This window comes from Humulus lupulus, chromosome 6 (genome assembly GCF_963169125.1).
Source record: "Humulus lupulus chromosome 6, drHumLupu1.1, whole genome shotgun sequence".
In the NCBI taxonomy this organism is placed as follows: Eukaryota; Viridiplantae; Streptophyta; class Magnoliopsida; order Rosales; family Cannabaceae; genus Humulus; species Humulus lupulus.
In genome coordinates this window covers 58,135,462-58,157,893 of record NC_084798.1, presented here as the reverse complement: position 1 = coordinate 58,157,893, position 22,432 = coordinate 58,135,462, and the positions used below count along the sequence as shown (strand labels likewise).

Sequence of the window (22,432 nt, the reverse complement as noted above, 5' to 3'; positions counted from 1 at the left end):
TTCCTGGAGGCACTTTCAGCGCCTGGTCGAGATATCACATCGAGGCCGGAGTTATCTTGCCTCTTCATCCCTTCTTCCAAGGAGTGGCCAACTATTTTGGGGTCGCTCCTTTACAAATAACCCCTAATGGATATATAATGCTCTCGGCACTCTATATCCTTTATATCCATAAGAAATGTCCTGTCCCCACACCACATGAGGTCAACTATCTGTTCGACCTAAAATCCAACCCCAACCAGGAAAACACGGGGTTCTTCCACTTCTGTCACCAAGAAATGTCTCGTACCTTCCTGAGTGACACAAATTTTATTTCCAATGTGGGGAGGTACCACCTCGAGTACTTCCTGACTACGGACATGGTTGCCAACAATCTGGCCTTCGCCCAAGGAGGTAATACTTTAACACTCCTGGTCGTTTATTTTTCTTTAATTTTTTCTTGCACTTTCCTTAGATTTTTAGCGCCCTTCAAGCCCATGGTTGCGACCAGACCCTACTCCAGACATGGAGGTCCGATCATCCCTCTTGGATAGTATGAATGACGTGGAGAAGAGCGTCAAGCATCTGGTCACAGAGGCTAACCTTAGGCTGGTCGGGCTTTTGGTACCTCACCAGGATGTGAGGGAGTCAACAGCGGGAAGTGCCACTGGCAAGGAGATTCCCAAGCAGCACCCAGACGTGTCACAACCTCAAAGGAGGAGGATGGCTGGAGTGACAATCAGGGAACCCTCCAGTATCCCGCAAGCTGTCGCTCCCCCCGCCCCACTGGGAAAGGGAAAAAGGAAAGCCACCGAACCTCCCGCTCCCATCGACAAATCTTCAGATGAGAACGGTACTGATCTCTCGCTCTTAGATAGTTTGCCAATTCCCTGTGACTTATTTGACGGGGACGGCAACTTTAAGTATACTCCAAACTTAAGTTCAGATTTCTTCCAGGCAGTAAGTAATGTAGCGACCAATAGTTGTGGCACAGGTACTTTACTTATGATCTCTTTACTTTCATTTTTAGTTCCGTCTATATATTTTGTCTCACTGCTCGTGTTGTTTCTTTTTGTGCAAACATTTCATCTGAAGACGTGTTCAAACATTACAAGGTTGTCGCTGCTTCTTCGAGCAGGAAGAAGGATAGTAAGAGGACTCGCGGGGAGAGCAGTAAAACTGCCTTAAAGAAGGCCCGAACTGAGGACCCTCCAGCCACTGTTCCTTCGAAGGAGAACATGCTACCTCCATCGCCACTCGAGAAGCTGGCCTCAACGCCTTCAGTCGACCAGCACCCTACTCCTCAAGACCCTACCAGCCAAACACAGCACACTCAGCCCGAAGGCTCCCTATCCAGCTCTGTAGTCAGTTTAACCAGGGAGAGGATATACAAGCTCTCCAAACACAAACGCAATCAAGAGGCCATTGACGGCACCATCTCCATGGAGACCAAGCAAATAATCAACTGAGGGCTGAATGAGATAGTTAGCATAAGTTACTTCCTAATGCTGAATAATTTGCTTTTTATATTTTTCCATCGCCTTACTTTTTTCATCTGATTGCAGGGATTACTGACCATGACTGCTGGCTGGCGTCGTGCAGGTGTAATGGTGTCCAAGACCAAAAATTTTGATACCAGGCTTGCTGAGGCTAAGAAAGCTCTTTAAGGGAAAAATGTTGACCTACTCGAGAAGAACAATAAGCTAACCTTGCAGAATGGCGAGTTGCTTGAGAAAATTGCGGAGCTGTCTAAGCAGAATGAAGAACTGCTCGGGCAAAAAGCCACTCTGACCGAGGAGCTGCTGGAGAGTCAGGACGCCTTGAAGAAATCCAATGAAGACAAAGAAAAATTCAGGGAAATTGCCAAACTCAACTACCAACAATCAAAATAGCTCGAGCTTGATTTGATTGCGAGCAGGCAGGAGACGGAGGAGCTGGAAAAGCGCGTGAAGGAGCTTGAGGAACTTGAAGCCAAGAACTTGGAGAAGTACAAGGAAGCCACCCATCTTTGCTTCTACGAGTTTTGGAAGCACAACCGGAAGGCTAACTTCAGATCGCCTGAGGCGGAATCTAATGTCTCAGTGTGCCATTCGCATGGAGGAAGAAGAGAGGGCTAAAGTTCCTGCTTCCCCAGAGATCTCCCTGGAAACAGGGATAGATGGTGCAGATAATGAAGCTGGCGCAACTGTCGACCAGGATGCTCCTCAAGACCCTCCAGCCTCTTAGTCTTTTTCCTTTCTATCTTTTAACCTTCTGACTACACGACCTACGGGTCGTGATGTATAGACACTTTAATTTTCTAGTTAAAAATTTTATTGTTGCATGGGCAGCTTTTATTTTTAATTGAACAATTACATCTGAGCAGTAACTGTTCGTGGTGTAAAAGGTTTCCTTAAGATATTATAATATTTGCATTTTATTATAACATTTGTTCGCATGACCGAACTTAGCATAATACTTTGGATTGATTTAACAAAATACAAAATTTTGAAAAATACTCTAAGTACCTCAGCATGCTTTCACTTATTTTGCTCATGTGTTTACATATCTTTCGATAGTCTTTGCTTACTAGATGCCTTATATGCCCCCCAAGTGATTGAGAAGCTTTAGGTCCTTAGTCACTTTCCTTGACCAGAACCTGTTCGAACATTAATGCTCAGAACAAAATAATTAAAATGATAATACAGCAAAACAACACACGTAATGAGCAAATACTTGTAATAAATACAATAATTGGCAAGAATGACTGGCTGCACATAGTCCCTTATATTTCTCATAATAAATGGACAAAACGTGTCTGTACGAATGATCAATAAGATCTTACACTTATAAGTGATTAGTCACATAAAATGACCAACCCTTTTTCATAACTTGTAAAAAGTAAAATTAATACAAGCCAATTCTTTAAGAAGAATTGTTTATTGATAGTACTTGCGCAGGTGTTCTCCATTCCAATAGCGAGGAATGAGATCTCCATTTAAGCGAGCAAGTTTGTAGGTGCATGGATGAAGGGCTTCTTCAATCTGGTATGGCCCTTCCCAATTAGGTCTGAGTACTCCAGCAGCCTGGTCACGGGTGTTTAGGAAAACCCTTCGAAGTACTAAATCTCCGACGTTGAATTTTCTTTCACGTACTTTAGAGTTGAAATACCAGGCGACTTTTTGCTAGTACGCAGCTACTCGGAGTTGGGCTTGTTCACATTTCTCATCGATCAAGTCCAGGGATTCCATCAATAGTTGGCTATTAGAGCCTTGATCGTACGTTATTCTACGATGTGAGGGTGGATCTAACTCAACAGGCAACATAGCCTCATACCCATAAGCCAATGAGAATGGAGTATGGCTTGTTGTTGTTTGATGAGAAGTTCTGTACGACCAAAGGACTTCAAGCAATTGCTCTGGCCATGCACCCTTAGCTTCTTCCAGTATTTTCTTTAGGGTATCCTTTAGCATTTTATTGACTGCTTCGACTTGTCCATTTGCTTGGGGATGAGCGACTGAAGAAAAGCTCTTGATAATCCCATGTTGTTCACAAAAGTCCGTGAATAGATCGCTGTCAAATTGCGTGTTGTTGTCTAAGCCAATTTTCCTTGGCAATCCATAGCGACACACGATGTTTTTGACCACAAAATCCAACACTTTCTTGGTCGTTATGGTTGTGAGTGGCTCAGCTTCGGCCCATTTAGTGAAATAATCGACGGCAACCACAGCATACTTGACGCCGCCCTTTCTTGTGGGTAATGATCTAATTGAGTCTATACCCCACACTACAAATGGCCACAGACTTTGCATTTGTTTCAGTTCATTAGGGGTTGCTTGTGGAATTTTTGAGAATCTCTGGCACTTGTATCACCTCCGTACAAATTCCATCGAGTCTTCATTCATTGTTGGCCAGAAATACCCTTGCCTCAGGATCTTTTTTGACAAGCTTTGCCCCTCAGTGTAGTCCCCACAAAAGCCTTCATGTACCTCTTTCATCAATTCTTTGGATTTCTCTTTCAAAACACATCTGAGGAGTGGCATTGAGTATCCCCTTCGGTACAAGATTCCATCAACTAGGATATACCTAGCAGCCTGTCGCTGAAGGGTCCTAGCTATGTTTCTGTCCGTTGGTAACACACCTTGCGTCAGATACTCTACGTATGGTGCCATCCATGTATCCACCACTTGGATCACCAGAGTAGTCTCCTCTGCTTGGATGCTTGGCACAGATAGTCGTTCAATTGGCACTATGTTCAGAGTATCAGCATCTTTTGTACTTGCTAGCTTGGCCAAAGCATCAGCGTTTGAATTCTGGTCATGAGGTACCTGCTGAAGGGTGTACTTGTCAAACTATGCTAATAGATCCTTTGTTTTGTTTAAATAGGCAACCATCTTTAAACCTCGGGCTTGGTACTCTCCCATGACTTGATTTACCACCAGCTGAGAGTCACTGTAGATGTCAAGTATCTTTATATTCATGTCCCTGGCTAATCGTAACCCAGTGAGCAACGCTTCATACTCAGCCTCGTTGTTGGAAGCAATGAAGTCAAACCTGATTGCACAGTGAAATCGATGCCCTTCAGGCATAATCAGGATCACCCTTGCCCCTACGTGATGCTCATTGGAAGAGCCGTCTGTGAATAACTTCCATGAGGGAGGTTGGTTTTGAGACTCAGGCTCTTGGGTTTGCTCGCTATCTGTAAGCTCAGTGAACTCTGCAATGAAGTCAGCTAGGGCTTGCCCTTTTATCGTTGCTCGCGGTAAGTAAGAGATATCGAACTGCCCAAGTTCGACTGGCCATTTCAATAATCTTTCCGCAACCTTTGGCTTTTGCAGAACTTGTCGTAGAGGTTAGTCAGTCAGAACTGTGATTGAGTGAGCTTGAAAGTAAGGTCGCAACTTCCTAGAGGACAAAATTAAGCAATAGGCTAACTTTTCAATAGGTGGGTATCGCAGCTCCGCTCCAATTAGCCGTTTGCTTACATAATAAACAGTCTTCTGCACGCCTTCTTCTTCCCTTACTAAGATAGCACTAGCAGCATATTCTGTAATCACCAAGTAGACAAACAAAGTCTCCTCATCGATCGGCTTTGATAGGATGGGTGGTTGCGCCATGTGAGTCTTTAATGCTTAGAAAGCCTGCTCGCACTCCTCCGTCCACTCAAATTTTTTGTTGCCTCTAAGTAGATTAAAAAATGGAACGCACTTGTTCGTTGACTTCGAAATAAATCTACTGAGAGCGGAAATTCTACCGGTCAAACTTTGAACATCCTTAATCTTTGCTGGCGATTTCATATCGATCAGGGCTTTGATTTTCTCAGGATTTGCTTCATTTCCTCTCGAGTTAACTATAAATCCCAAGAACTTCCCTGATCCTACTCCGAAGGAGCATTTGAGGGGATTCAGCTTCATCTGATATTTGTTCAAGACGCTGAAGCACTCCTGCAAATCCTTTATATGCCCTTCTACCTTCTTTGACTTGACCAGCATGTCGTCGACATAGACCTCCATGTTTGTGCTGATTAGCTCCTTAAACATGTGGTTGACTAGTCGGTGGTAAGTCGCACTAGCATTTTTCAAACCGAAGGGCATTACTTTGTAACAGTAAAGCCCTGTATCAGTCCGAAAGCTAGTGTGATCCTCATCAGGGGGATGCATACTAATCTGATTATATCCAAAGTATGCATCCATAAAAGAGATAATCTCATGCACTGCAGTGGCATCGACCTGTTGGTCGATCCTAGGGAGTGGGAAACAATCCTTAGAGCAGGCTTTATTGAGGTCTGTGAAATCCACGCATGTTCGTCATTTGCCATTCGACTTGGGAACTAGCACAGGATTAGAGACCCACGATGGATAAAACGCCACCCTGATGAACCCATTCTCCTTTAGCTTCTCGACTTCTTCTTTTAGGACCTTTGATCTATCTTTATCGAGCAACCTTATTTTCTGTTGCACTGGTGGAAAACTCTTGTCGATGTTCAGGACATGGCTGATGACTGCAGGGTCTATTCCAATCATGGCTTTGTGCGACCAGGCGAAGACTTCCTGGTTCCTCCTCAAAAACTCCACCAGTGCTTGTTTTGTTGTTATCTCTAAGTTTTTACCGACTTTCACAACCCTGGTCAGAATTTCTTCATTGAGTTGGACCTCTTCAAGGTCCTCGATGGGTCCTATTTCTTCCTCAAAATCCCCAAAGCGAGGATCCAAGTATCTATCCTCACTTTGGGCAACGCCCTATTTGGTGACATTATCACCTGACTGGGCCTGAGCATCAATTTCCATTTGCAACTCTTTTCTAGGTACATCTCTTGACACACCTTCCTTTGCCTTGGTTATCGAGGCGTTGTAGCACTCCCTTGCTTCCCGCTGATTTCCCAATACGCATCCTACCCCTGCATCTGTTGGGAATTTCATGGCAAGGTGCCATATTGAAGTGATGGCCCATAGGTCGACCAGAATTGGCCTCCCAATTACAGCATTATATGCCGAAGGACAATCAACTACTATAAAAGTAGTGAGTAATGTCCTGTTAGCAGGTGCAATACCTGTTGTAACTGGAAGCCTAATCGACCCAATTAGAGCGAGCCCTTCGCCGGAAAAACCATAGATGGTTTGATTACATGGCTCCAGGTCCTTGACGGACAGCTTCATTCTCTCCAGTGAAGACTTGTATAGGATGTTGACTGAACTTCCTGTGTCGGCCAACACCCTCTTCACCATCATATTGGAAATTTGTACGTCTACGACCAGCGGATCGAAGTGTGGGAATCGTACGTGCTGGGCATTGTCTTTGGAGAAGGTTATTAACTCATCCTCTGTTCGAGCCTTCTTCGGTGCTCGATCCTCCACACTCATCATCTCGATGTCCTGGTCGTGACGTAGGGTTCGAGCATATCGTTCCCTTGCTTTCCCACTGTCCCCTGCAAGATGTGGGCCTCCGCAGATGGTGAGTAAAGTGCATGCCATAGGAGCTGGCTATAAAGGTGGCGAGCGTTGGCGCGTAAGCGCCTGCTCGTTTCCACCTTGAGCCTCTCGCTGAGACCCTCCTGCGGCTTGCACATATCTTCTTAAATGCCCCTGCCTGATCAGGAACTCTATCTCGTCTTTCAACTGGTTGCATTCATTGGTGTCGTGCTCGTAGTCTTTGTGAAAATGACATAACTTCGTCGTATCTCTCTTGGAGATATCTTTCCTTATAGGTGCGTGTCATTTGTAAGGCACGCTTGAGCTGGTCGACTGGTAGACTTCTGCTCAACTTTCGACAAGGGTCGTGTAGTTGGTGAATCTCAGCTCATATCGACTGCCTTTGGGGCATTTATTTTCAGAAGCTGAGGGTTCATTGTTCGCCCGCTTCCCACCATTCCTACCATTGCCATTCCCGTTGCCCTTGCCATTTCCATTGGGTTTTTCTGACCTGTTGGCGGCTTTGGCGGGTTCTTCCTTCGGCCCCTTATCTTTTGTTGGCGATTTCCCTTCATTGGCAATCGCATCCTCGAGCTTGATATATCGATTAGCCCGATCCAAAAAATCCTGGGTACTTCTTACCCCATTCTTTCTGAGGCTACTTCAGAGGGGTGAATGGCGCCTAACCCAGCAGTTAGAGCCATCATCTTACCTTTATCACCCACTGTCTTGGCTCCAGCTATTGCTCCCATGAAGCATTGGACATATTCCTTTAAGGGCTCTCCTTCCTTCTGCCGTATCTTGACCAGCTGGTTGGCCTCTGTGGGGTGTACGTGACCTGTGTAGAATTGTCCGTAAAATTTATTTACGAACATCTCCCAAGATACTATACTAGCAGGTAGGGGTGAGCATCTAAACCAACAAGCCACGGTGACCGACCACACCACACCACACTACACCGCAAACCACGGTGTCAAAAGTGTAATGGTTTGGTATGGTTTGTATCTTAGCTAAACCGCGCGGTGCGGTGCGCAGTGTGGCGGTGTGAAATTTTGGTTTGCACCGTATACTAACAAATATGAAGTTGTATCCCTTGATTAAGTGAAGTGAAGCAAGAGGGTTTCTTCCATGATGGTAGTTTAGTGAAGTGAAAAGAAGTTTATTATAACTTGTGGTGTTTTGAACTTAAGTTCCATGAGGGTTTTGAAAAGAAGTTCATGGGAGACTTGTATTTTTTTTTTTTTTTTTGTGTTGTTTTGAACTTAATTGATAACTTGTGATGATGTGTATAACTTATTAAGGATTTGTTATAAACTAAGTATTTAGTATTTTTTTAATTTTAAAATTTGTTATGGCATATATTTTAACACACTTACACCGTGGAAAACCACCCAAACCACACTGCAAAAAATGGTTTGGTTTGGTCAGTTTGGTGCAACCAAATCATACCGCATGGTGTGTTCTAGCTACTACACCACACTTGTGGCGTGGTGTATTAAAAAGTGTTCAAACCGCCCAAACCACACCGTGCACACCCCTACTAGCAGGAGGGAACTTAAAGAACCCCTCCTGGGCGGTGTCAGATAGTGTCGTGGGGAAGATCCTGCAACGGGCATCTTTTGACACTTTCTGTATATCCATTTGTATCTCAAACTTGTTAACGTGAGATACTGGGTCTCCGTACCCGTCAAAGTTCAGAAATGTTGGCATCTTGAACTTACTGGGGGTTTCAGCCGCAGCAATCCTCTGTACAAAGGGAGTGCCCCTCCTCCTATCATACTCTATATGGGACGTTATTCCCCTGACTAGCTGTTGTACCACCTGGTTCAGAGCATCAATTTGAGCCTGAACTGCTTCAGGGACTGCAAGGGCAACCAGTGCCGGGGGAGCGTACTCGTCGTGCCTCTCGCGATGGTCGTTAAGTGCGTCTCTTAAATCATCGTCCCTGCATCTCTGCTCACTAACTCGTATCTGATCAAAGATGTTCTGCTGCCTGGGTTGTCCCTCAGCGTTATGGCTAGCTGGCCTATTTTCTTTAGGTGGGGGGCTTCTGCCTCCACCTCTTTCCTCATTCCTCCGACCAGCATTTCCTCTGCCGGAATTGGCTTCATTATAGTCATGGCCATCTCTAAACTGTGGCTAACTATGGCGTGACCGGTTGTTCACGCTATTTCCTCCTCGGGCTAGCATCTCCCAAGCGTCAGGGGGAGGCCTGCGCTGGTCGTTGGGTCCCCGTGCATTGTTATGTCGCGGGGGGCCCCTGACCGCAGAGCCTGACTTGTTGTTCCTTCTGTTGGCAGAAGGATGTTGTCCCCTGCTCGGTAGATTTGGCTCTTCATTCCTTGGGCGTCTAGGGCTGCGGGGCAGCTGCCCGGCCCTATTTTTCCTTGGGTGCTGGGGATCACCTCGACCAGCCTGAGAGGGAGGCTGCTGCTCAGGATCCCTAGCTGGGACATCATCCTGAGCCACAGGGGGCTGCTCTGGCCTTTGAGGGATTCCTGGTTGTAGAGGAGGACTAGGGTTGGGAGCCTTCTGAGGCGGCGCACTCGGCGGTTAATCTGGCTGAGAGGCTGGCACAGCCTGACTCCGAGCCAATTGGATGGCTGCTTCGAGAGCGGCCATGGCATCCCTCTGCCGACGGTCCATGTCTGTCTGCCGTTCACTTAGTTCCTGACACTGGCATTCAATTTCCCTCTGCTGCATCGCCATTGTCTCCGCCGCATTCTCTTGATTGGCCTTCAAATTAGCCAACTCATTTTGCAACACTCCCAGTGTTGCCCTCAGCGTTTCAGAATCTAACTCCTCCTCTTCAAACTCCAAATGTGGTTCATTCTCAGCCACATTTAGGGGAGGAGGTTGGGAAGGTGCAGCTCCAGCGGTCTGTCCAGTCTTCTTGGATGTCTTCGCCATTAAATTTTCTTATAGTTTTTTATCAATCTCTCAATGAAAGCACCAGAATGTTGACCCTCAATTTGGCCAACAACACGGAGTCAAATATACGACAGAAAATGAGATGAAAATTAAGAGTTTAATCTAATGGAAAAGAAGAAAACACCAATGATCTATAGTGGTTCGGCCCCAAAGAATGGTAATGACCTACGTCCACTTAGTGCTATTATCAAAGAACTAGGGTTCTTGAGTTTCACAAACCTTGGGAGAATTACAATAAAACGATGGATAATTGCATTATAGCTCTCTCTCAATATTCAGGAAAAAGATTCAAAGATCAAAAAAGTCCCCTCCTTGAGCTATTTCATGCATATTTATAGGCTCAAGGGGGGTTACATGGGCCAATGGGCCTTAACTTTCCTTACTAGCTGCGTATCAAGGTAAATAAGAGGAAATAATCAGCATAGTTATTATAGGATTACAATATTATAAGGAAATAAACCAAATTATACGACAAGCTTGGTCGTACCTAAAAGTCAGCTTTGATGAAGCAATGTGTAGCTGGTCGATAACCGAATAGTGTTGCCTTATTTCAATTCCTCCACGTGTCATCCACGTGTGAAAAATACCTGCTACGTCATAAGTAACCGTTTTTTGGTAAACACTTGTTTTTTTTATTTATTTATTATTTAATTTATGTTTCTTTTCTGTGTTTGACTTGCAAGGTAAATAAAAAATGCTCCATCAAGATTACATCATGGGTTTTTCCCAACAACACAATGAGCCATTTTACTCCGCTTGGAGGAGATTTAATGAATTGGGGGAGAGATGTTATCACAATTTCTCAAGGGGGTATCTTACACTTTTCTTTTACAATGGATTAGATGATGCAACAAGATGTTGGGTAAACTATGGAGCAAAGGTAACTGGTGAACCTTTATTAAGAAGATGTCATGATGATATAATGGAGTTGTTGAATGATATGACAGATTTTGATTACCATTGGCATTGGGATCCTTCACTGCAAGGTTGGAGTTACCAATATCCTCCATCATTCCAAGATCCTAATATTATACCCCAACCATTCGAGAATGAAGATCATAAACCAGAAATTGAAGAAGTACTGACTCAATTAAAGAACAATTTGAGTTTAATAGTGCAGAATATGGAGTGGTTTAAGAACAATTACTCAAATAATCAAGGTTGTGAGAGTTATTCAAAAACTATAGAAGTACCAATGGTTGAGCCATTAGAAGAGATTAAGTGTAAAGTTGATGAACAAGAGACCCTTGAAGTTATATTCACTCAAATTTGTACTAAGTTGGATATTTGCTTGGTAGATACTGATTATGGCGTGGTGAATGAAGTATATTCCATCCATGATCATGAAGTTGTTGAAGAGCAAATCACAAGGATGTTTATGGATAGCCGAGTGGAGAGTGAAAAACAATCAGAAGGGCTATATGAGGAATTCACAAATGAAGATGAGGAAAATGTGACTTTGGAGGATGAGGAAGCACCTACAATCATTGATTTGAGTTCATCAATGGTACAATCATATATACCTCTAAGGGATCCATATTTTAAATTGATGACACCTTCACTATTCTACATCCTTTATGGGCTACCAAAGTTTTCTCCCCAAGCTCATCACTCAAAGTCTTGTGTTGTTGGAGTGACGTACAAATTAGATTCATATCTTGCCAAGCTTGAGGGCATTCAGAATGACAACCTTCAAGTTATCATGTATGACGCATATTATGGGCGTCAACCACTTATTAACACGTCGACGAATAACTTTATATTGGAAACCTAAGGAGAATAGCAATGAGAGTCACTACAATGGAGCAATGCATTGGATTACCAGGAAGTTTTCTTTTCCTTTTCTTTTATTTATACATTGGGGGCAATGCTTAGATTAAGTTTGGGGGAGGGGATTTGATTTTTATTGCTTTGCTCATTGTACACATCTTAGTTTGTTTATGTTTTGTTAGGTTTATATTTATTTTTATGTTTTGTTTAGTTTTTGTTTAGAGTGTTTGTTGAATCAAGTTGACAATGATTAGCCGATGATAATATGATTGAATGATGTGTTGTATAAATTGAATGGGAATAAAGCTATAAAAATTTGTGTGCTTGGTTGAATAGTTGTTTCAATTTTTACTTTGTCCACTTAAATAATTGAGAGCTTAATCATGATTTTTGATAAATTTTGTGTGATTGAATTTTATTTATGCTTGCTGAATTTTTTAAATAAAAATAAGATTGAAATGTTGTTATTTTAGAACTTGTTTGCTTGCTTTTTGAGATGAAATCCTAGATGATGCATTTGTTAGGAAGATGATTTAGGCAATTCTTTGGAACGTTTGAGCCTTTCAAGCCAACCTTGATTTATTAAATCACTAGTTACCCCATTTTAAGCCTAATTTGATTCTTTTTGTTTGACACTTATTTTGAGCCTATTTGAAACTTTGTTATTAATTTTTTTTTTATTTTGATGTATACCATGAGCATATGAAAAGTGATTAGGGGATGGTTTGTAATGGGGTTTATATTTGGAAATTTGTGTCAATAGAAGAAGAAAAATTGAGAGAGAAAGAAAAAAAAATATTGAAAATAAACTACACTCCAATTGAAAATATAAAGACATAAGTTTGGAGGAGTGTAGTATCATTAGAAGAAAAAAAAAGGAAATGAAAAAAAGGGAAAAAGGAAAGAAAGAAAAAAAGCATGCGTATGAATTCTCACTCAAAACAAGAAATAATGAGAAATTTGGGACTGTTTTTGGGTTTGCAAGTTGATACAAGATTGGTTTGTTTGGTTTATGTGCTTATGGTATATTTGAGCCTAAATGACTTTTTCATCTACCTTTACCTAAGCCCTTCAATTATAAGCTATGAAAGTCCTATTGATTTCTGAGCATGTGTTTTCTACATTAGTGGAGATTAGTAAGTATAGCAAGCTTATGGGATAATGATATTAATTGATTGTAATGAAAAAAAATTGGTGAGCATGAAATGATTCGAATACATTTTATTTATTAATCATGATTTCGAGAGATTTTATTTTTGTTTGGACTTAAGTGAATTAGAAGAATGTTTTGACTTAAATTCTGAATTATAAGTTGATTTTCCTAAAGATTATATAAGCATGTTATTCATAATATTTTGAGGCTTAAATTGTTGTTGTTGGCTTGATTCATTTGTGTTGGTTGTTTTAGATTTTTAGCTTGGTTTTTATTTGTCTTTTGTGTTCTTTACTCGAGGGCGAGTAAAGGTTTAGTTTGGGGGAATTTGATAGGAGAGATTTTTAATACTTTTTAGCCTTAGCTTTATTATTATTATTTTATGTTTTTAGTTCTTTTTATGTGTGGTTGTTGTATTTTTCAGGTTGTCATTTGTTAAATGGATATTTGAGAAATATTTCAAATTTTATTTGAAATATTATCTTCAATCAAGAGAAAAATAATAATAAAATATTTGTTTGAATTGATTGGAGAAGTAAAGGAGAATTCAAACTTAAATTGTTGGGAAAATCTGAGATATTTTGAATATGAGACAATTTCGGTATTTTGACCATATCTCCGGACTCACTTATCTGATTTAAGTGTTCTTAGTGGCGTTGGAAATCTTATTCAAAGACCTACAAAAGCTTGTTTCACAAGAAAAGTCAAATTTGGACTTTTACATGGTGATATTTCACCTACACGATTACGCAAGCTAGAGTTACGAGATTTGAAATTCAAATAAAGATATTTTGGAGCATTATCAAATAACAAATGGAAACATCTAGAAAACTCTTTTCACAACCTTATCACTATAAAAAGAATGTTTTAGACTATTTTAGATCTCGATCTATCTCTCTTTTTCTTCTTGACCTCTCTCTATTTCCTCTATTTCTTCTCTTATTTATTTTTCTATTCTTTTTCATGAACTAATTTTCTTTTCTAGGGTTTAATGTAGTCACTTGTATTTCTATCTAATTTAATTATAATGTTCTATTGATTATTCTTCTTTATTCTAATTGTTATACCCAAAAATTGGAGATCAAATGACGTGGCAATAAAGATGACAAGTGGCAGTGCATGGTCAGTAAAAGACACATTAAATAGTCAATAAATACATTGACTCAGAGTTGTGATAAAGTGACCTGGTAGACTGACGAAGAATTTGGACTGCTTGAAAGATGTCATAACCAAGCCAAGTGCACCTTGGTCCTAGGAGGCTAAGGAGAATGCATCCTAGGAGGCTAAGGAGAGTGCATCCAAGGAGAGCTAAGCAGAGTGCATCCTAGGAGGCTAAGGAGAATGCATCCTAGGAGGCTAAGGAGAGTGCATCCTAGGAGAGCTAAGGAGAGTGGTCCTAGGAGACCCCAAGGATGTGGTCCGAAGAGAGCCCAAGGGACCTTGGTCCGAGGAGAAGTCCAAAGAGATTGCCTCGGACCTATCCGAGGTGAGATGCCAAGGAGGTTGCCTCGGGCCTATCCAAGGTGAGATGCCAAGGAGGTTGCCTCGGACCTATCCGAGGTGAGATGCCAAGGAGGTTGCCTCGGACCTATCCGAGGTGAGATGCCAAGGAGATTGCCTCGGACCACCTTGGTCCGAGGAGAAGCCAAGGAGATTGGTTCGAGGAGAAACATGGCATGCTAGAGGAGAGAAGTGCATGTCCTACCACCTTGGTCCGAGGAGAAGCCAAGGAGATTGGTTCGAGGAGAAACATGGCATACTGGAGGAGAGTGCCATGTTAGAGGAGAGAAGTGCATGTCCTACCACCATGCACGTCCGACCAACAAGTGTATGTCCTACCACCACGCACATGTTCGACCAGCACTTGCATGGGTGGTCAGTAGGAGGTGGATCAACTAGCTAGAGGAGACTAAGTCAAGATTCCAAGAAACAACTTCAACAAGATATGCGGGAATCTCTCATTCTTCCCACAAATCGGGGGTTTGTTGCATTTTGAATTTTGAATGTTTCTTTGTAATTTAAATGTAATAAATATAATAAAATATCCCGGTTCTAGGGGATACCGTATGTATGACCCTAAGCCTATAAATAGAGGGCTTATGGGATGAGAGAGGTGCTTCTTCTGCTTCTTCTTTCTAGAGAGAGAAACTTGGGTCTGAGTATTCTAGAGAGAGAAAGTGCTGGCATTTGAGAGAATTCTTGTATTTTTGCAATCTGTACTGAAGAAACTCAGTTGGCTCAGTCCGTCTGATCTTGAGTACAGATCTATAAATCACAACTCTAAGTGAATTAGGCTATTACCGACAATCGGGGCTGAACCACTATAAAAATCTCTTGTGTTATTTACTTTTCTTGATTAAAACCGTCTGTGTTATTTACATTCTCTTGAAGGCTTGTCGTTATTGACATTCTCACGTCGTTGGCTAAAAACACAGTCAACACTAATCTATATAATGTGTGTTTAATGCTAGTGAATACATGATCAATATTTGCTTGATTTATGATTTTGATTCAAAATTCGAAAGATGAGAATTGAATATGCTATCATTATATAGACATAGGTTACATATTGGACGAAAGTACATTTATGGCTTGTGTAGTAATTAGGTTTCTATGCTTAATGTCTGCTATATGTTTAATTTTATCACAGAGATGTAGAAAACCTGCATATAGGATGAGATCTTATATCTTGAAAAAGAATAGGAATCGATTTATATTAACCTATTATTAGAATAAGAAGAAAGAAATTTAGAACTGATTAATAAAATTGGTAGAATGAAAAGTTGATGAAGTTAATACCTTAGGTCTTTTTAATATTGATTTCCATCTTTAGTTAATTTTGTTCATAGTTAATTATAATTTTAAATTTAAATTCACTCATCTAAACCTTGGTTGCCAAATAGAAATTAAAAGAATAATTAGTGGTAATTGGAAAATAGTCTTTGTGGGAACGATACTCTATTTATCATCTATATTACTTTAATCGATTGCGTGCACTTGCGTATCATATTTTCGCGATCAGCTTGCCGGAATCTATCACAACCTTGATTCCCGGTTTGCCAAGTACATTGACACTCACAAGGTTTCTACTCATTTCCAGTACAAACAAAACATTGGTGAGTAGAACCTTTTTGCCGGATGTGAAGAACAAGCCAATGGTTCCCTTTCCTTCAACCTTGGACCTTTTCTCATTGCCCATTTGGATTTCATGCCCTTCTTTTAAAGATTCAAATGTCTTGAATAGAGTTCTATCATAAGTAACATGAATGGTGGCACAAGTATCATATCACCACCCACTCACTGATAACTTTACAAAATAGAGTTATTTTACCATATTTTATATGCTAATTGTTGCTTAGTTCTTAAGTTTTTAAGTAATTTATTAAGTTTTTAAGTAATTTTGAATTTATTAGGTTTATTTTAATTTTATAGATGTTTGTGTATTTTTATAGTTATTTTGTTGTAAAATGTTGTAGTTAATTATTTGAATTATTGTTGTTTAGTTTTAGGTAAAAAAATATTGTATTATTGAACTTAAATGTTAAATATAAATTAAGTTATAATTAATATTTTCAAAGAATTAAATTGATTTATTTTATAGTTGAAAATATTTTATTATGATATATTTTATATTTATTTTGTGAAAAATAATATTGCATTTTGGTACTTTGGAAAAAAGAGGAAATACAAGAATTAAAGCTGAAAACATATGGAGAATGTGGCATTTTGCAAAAGCACCTTCAGTTGCTTCCACCAGCCATTTCGAGCCAAACAGGCCCAGCTCTCAACCAACCCAACTCTGTCCAACTGAAGCCCCAGCCGAAGGCCCTCCTACCCAGCCATCTGGGCCGCCAGCCACTCCCTGCCCAACCGTGGGCCCGCCTGCCAGCAAGCTCAAGCCTGCTCCAATTCCTTTAGCCAAAGCCACCCAACAGTCCATGCACACCTTCAGCAAACCCATTCGGCCCTGCCCTCCATTTCAGTCCAAGTGGACCCAGCCACTTCCAGCCAAACCAAGCACCAAGCCCACCACACCTGCCTATTCCCAGCTGCCATTTCCCCTTGAGCCCAACAAAAGCTCACTTTTGTACCTTTGTCCCCTTTGTCTAAAATGCCACATCTTTACCCAATTTTCCTACCTATTTCACCACAACATCATCATTACATCCTATAATTTACCTATACATACCATATTTACTTTATTTAATTAATTTAATCAATTTAATTAATTTAAGTTGATTATTTTAATGCTCTCATTTTGGTTATAAATATGGAATTTCAAGACCATTTTAGGGTGCTTAATTTTTTGTTACCATCTTCTTTCTACCATTCCCTCTTCCATTTTGGGTTTTTCAAGAGCATTTTCAAGTATGTATTTCATTTATTTTGTAATTTCTATTCTAGTTATGTGCTTCTAATCTTTTTCATAAGATTATTAAGATCGTGATGAAGCAACTTGTAACTAGGTAATATTTATGTTGTATGTTGATTTCCCTTGTAATGCAACAAAGTTTATGGATTTTTCTTCTTCATATATGCCTTTCATCTTTAATATCTCATATTTTGGATTGTTAGATAATATGCACTTTGTTCTTCATTTTGCAAAAATATAATATTCTTTGTGTAAGGTGTGTCATTAAATTGTACACATCCATGCTTAGAACAAAAATATTATGTTTTGCCTTATAAATAATGTTATTTGATTTTTTGTTGTTTCATTAGGTTGATTCACATTAAATACTTTGAAATTATACTTTTTTGAAAAGTGAAGAAAAATCCTATCTTTTTAGAAGTAATTTGTACTTAAAATTATAAATCTATTTGGAAAATGATAGTTTGACTTATTTTAACTATCACTAAAACTTGGGAATCAATATACTAATAAGTATTATTAAACTTACATTTTGTGGATTCTAGTATCTTAATAATCTTTCTTTTAACACTTATTTTCAAATCATTATTGGTTTATTTTTATTCTCTTAAATAGCTTTATTTTCAATCTTTTATTTTATGTTCATAACATTAAAACTCATCAATTTTTGGAGCTAGGTTAGAATTTATTAATTTTGGTTTAAAATAGTTTTCTTTTTTATTTTAGATAACTCCTTTGGGTTCGATCTCGTGCTTACACGAACACTATATTCCATATACGATTCGTGCGCTTGCGAGTATAAATTCTTAAAACATACCCGTTTTGGGTCCATCAAGTTTTTTGCGCCGTTGCCGGGGAGTTGCAAGAAAAGAAACAAAATTTATCTCAAGGTTAGTAAATTCTTCTACTAGTTATTTTAATTTTTGCACTTAAAAAAACTATATATACAAAAATATAAAAAAAAAAAAAAAAAGTATATATTTATATATAAAAAAAAAAGATAAAAAGAAAATTTGGGACGGTTCTACCACCCATAAAAAAAACTTACTTACTTAGTTATATTTATTGTCTTTGTTATAGTTGACAACACTTGTACCTCCTATCTATTTTTTTAATTTTTATAGTTGACGGCACTTGTGCCTCCTAATTTTGTTGTAATTTTATTTCTTTTATATCTTTGTTAGTTGACGGCACTTGTACCTCCTAACCTGTGTTGTAATTTTCTTTATTTATCTTGTTGTTATTTTTATTTATTTATTGCAAGTTACTAGTTGATGGCAATTTTGCCTCCTAGTCATTTATCTTATGTTTTAGTTGATGGCACTTGTGCCTCCTAATTTTTACCTTATTTTTGTTATGGTTGATGGCATGCTATGTCTCCCTACTCTTGCCTAAATTTTAGTCTTATTTAATTTTTGCCTTATTTTTCTTTGTCTTTTATCATATTTTAGTGTAATTGTGAAAAATACTTGAAAAAAAAAACATAAATCTTGTCCTTTCACCATAAGCAATTTTTGCTTAAAGGAAATTTGAAAAAAATTCTCAATCCGCCTCTACTAAATAATCTCGGGGAGTTGTTAGTAGTGCGCGAGTAAGTGGAATCAAATAGGCCTGGGGACAAGTAAACCATAATAATTATATTATTGTGAAATCTCTAAAAATCCTAAGTATGCTCTGTGGTTGCGGTTTTAACTGATCTTCCACATCAGAAAATTGTTTGTTTGAGATTATCTCTGTTGCTTTGTGAAAATTGTATGCATCATTGGGAACGTAACTCTAAAGACGTCTATCTTTGTTTGAAATTTAAAGTGTTAGTAAGAATTTGAGCATCATAGAACCAATTGCTAATCATGTTGATGAAAATGTTGTGCCTAAAAAAACTTTGCTTGAATATTTTGCACCTATTTCATCTAATGCTCCTTCATGCATTGTTTTTCCTACAACTTCTGCTACTCATTTTGAGCTTAAACCAGAAATCATTCAATTATTGCCATCTCTTTATGGGTTAGATAGAGAGGATCCTTACATGCATGTCAAAGATTTCTTAGAAATTTGCTCAACATTTAAATTTCAAATTTTTTCTGATGAGTCGGTCAAACTAAGATTGTTTCCTTTTTCATTAAAAGAAAAATCAAAAGCTTGGTTAAATTCTCTTCTCATGGGGTCTATAACTACATGGGATCAACTTTATAATAAATTCTTGCTAAAAAAATTTCCTATGTCTAAAACTGATAGTCTAAGGAGAGAAATCTCCGAGTTTTTTCAAAAAGATAATGAAGAGTTTTATGAATGTTAGGAAAGATTTAAAGATTTATTATTAAAATTTCCTCATCATGGTTTTGAAAAATGGAGAATTTTATGATGGTTTGACTCCCTCTAATCGTCAAATGATTCAATCTATGCATACTAGAAATTTTTTAAAATTTCAAGGACAAGAGGCTTGGGACGCCCTTGAAGATTTATCTGTCAATTCACAACAATGGAATTTTTTTGATCCTAGGTCTAGGTCAAATAATTCACCAAAAAGAGGAGGAAGGTATGAATTAAAAGATGAAATAGACTTAAGAACATCCTTAGATAAATTAGCAAGAAAAGTAGAAGCTTTAGCCATAAGTCAAACTATAAACTCTCCAATACAACCAAGAAAAGATGTTTGTTCTATATGTTATAGTCCTTGCCATAATGTCCAATCATGTCCTTCCTACCAAAAAGCCTTTTCTGAGGAGGCCAATGCACTTCATGCTTATAGGAAACCAAATGATAGCCCATTTTCATCCACCTACAATCCAAATTGGAGAAACCATCTGAACTTTTCATGGAGACAAAACCAACCTCAAATGAATCAAGGGCACCAATACAACACACAAAACCAAACTCATGCCCCACAAAATCAACCATATCCTCAAAGGAAACATTCCTTAGAAGATACTTTACAACATTTTATGCAATCCACTCAAAAAATCCTACAAAATAAGTCTCAATCGATTACCAAACTCGAGACACAAGTAGGACAACTCGCCACTGCTTTAGCTGATAGAGAAAAAGGAACATTCCCCAATCAACCTATCCCTAATCCAAAAGATCAATATGAGATAGGAAAGTCTAGTCATAATGGAGAAATCAAATCAATTTCAACTCTTAGGTCCAGAAAGAACATTGTCAAACCCGATTACATACCCGAGGTTGAAAAAAAATAGAAAAAGAAAAAGAAAAGAGTCAGCCTTCTAGTTCTAATGCTAATGAATCTTCAAACAAGGAAACTCCAATCCATCCTTTCATTCCAAAAGCCCTATTCCCACAAAGATTACTGTAGAGTCCAAGAACTTTACTTAGCTAATTATTTAGTAGTATTATAGTATGTATAGTATTATCTTTGTTACTATGGATTTTTGGTTCAGACCGGGAATTATTTGGACACTCATAGTAGTACTTGTAGATTTTCTAAGTTTAACCTATAGTTTAAGAATATTAATTTTAACCTAAGGTTGATTAATATGACGGATATTAAGGATTATATTTATTGTACTATAAGGTTTAGATATCAACCAATAGGATTTTAAGCACATGTTATGAATGGTGATTAAGGATTAAGTATTTTTTAGGATTAAATTTAATAAGGAGTAAAGTTTGAATGTTATAGGGTCAGTCAGCAGCTTTGAATACGTTGAGGGCTTAGTCAAGGTTGTTTTACTCCATTCAAACTTAGCTAAAAATGTGTAATTTTGTGTTTAAATATTCAGCGTGTGCCGATATATCGCAGCTATAGGGGCGATATATCGCAACACGTAGATACGGAAAACACAAATCGATGCACGGTCGCCTCGGGAACAATGGTCCAGGCGATATATCGCCTATAGGGGGCGATATATCGCCTCCTCCAGCATATGTTCAAACGTTTTTTAATTCTTTTCCTTTCAGCCATTCAAACTCCTTCATAAGTCCAGCATCTTTTGAACGGGTCTTCAGCCTCTCCTGAACGATTATTCAAATTATTTTCACCTAAAAAGCCATTATTTTTATTCAAGTAAAATCAAGATACTTTCATTCCCAAACTCTATAAATAGGACCTAGTACCCAGCCATTATTCACCTTTTGCTCTAAGTTCAGAAGCTGCAAGTGCTAGGAGAGTATGAGAGTTAAACACTTGGGTGGGAAAGTCATAAGCTTAATCATCTTTAGCTTATCAAACACTTTGGGAAGTAAGGTTCTTTAGTATTTCGGTTGTGGTTAGATTGGTCTTGCAAGTTTTTGAGGTAAACCCGAAACTCTATTTCATTTGTTTCATGTTATTTTCTTTCTCAAAGCCTTCTACTCAGTCCCCTAACCTCATTCTTATTTTGGTTAGGGAATCCAAGTTCTTAAGCACATAAGTTGTGGTAAGCATATTTCTCAATGGTTTAGTCTTCCTATTCATTTTCATTTCTTCTTCTTCATAAGACTCACTCTTTCTCATATGGTTTTAGGAGTATTCCAAAAGTCTCAACTCAGTCCATCATATCCCGGTAACTTTGGTAAGGAAAATAGGATAGAATCTATATGTTTATTGCTTATCTTATGTGTTATGTTATGAAATATGATACATTATGAATGTGTATGTTTGTAGGCTTGGGCTTATGCCCTATTTGACTAACAAGACCCCAAAAAGATTATGGGCATATGCCTACTTAGCTAGTAGGACCCCACTAATCTCATGGGCATAAGCTTGTTTAGTCTATGGGACCTCAAGTAATAATGGCCATTATAATAAGTGTATGTATTAAGTGTTATGATATGTCTTTACGTTTATTATGAAATTTATGTTTATGACTATGTGTTAGATTTTCCTTGCTGGGCATTAGGCTCATTCCTTTCTGTTTTATGTGCAGGAAAATAGCTTTAGAGGCGGTAAGATTCGTGACGCTTAGAGGATGTGTATCGATGGTGAATGGAGTCAAGGGGTCGAGCGTTATTCGATTCGAGGATGTAGTCTTGTCTTACTTTTTATGGTTTTACATGTATTTTCCACATTTTCTATGTAACTCTTTTTACTTTAAGTTATTTTTGTTTTAAAGACAATGGGTACCCATATCCTACTTATTTTTATGAAAATAACCTTTGTTTCTACAAGTTTATAATAAATTATGGTATTTTCGCAAATGTATGTTTTAGTAAGAATTTGTATGTATAGTTTGATAATGGTCCAAGAGTCTAGATTAGTGGGTCATTACAGTTGGTATCAAAGCAACGGTTCCTTCGCATGAAGTTCTCCTCGATACACACGTTCAAAGCTCCGAATCTGACCGCCAAGTAAGAATTTAAGTTACAAGTTACTTTGCCTATGTGTATAGCTAACAACTTTAGTGT

At 38.8% G+C, this 22,432-nt stretch overlaps 1 non-coding gene across 1 annotated transcript; it reads right to left on the bottom strand.

The window, feature by feature from the left end:
* Positions 1 to 19,322: 19,322 nt before the first annotated feature.
* Positions 19,323 to 19,429, bottom strand: LOC133787435 (small nucleolar RNA R71). The gene has a single exon (XR_009872458.1). It is a non-coding gene; the product is annotated as a small nucleolar RNA R71 (small nucleolar RNA).
* Positions 19,430 to 22,432: the final 3,003 nt, after the last annotated feature.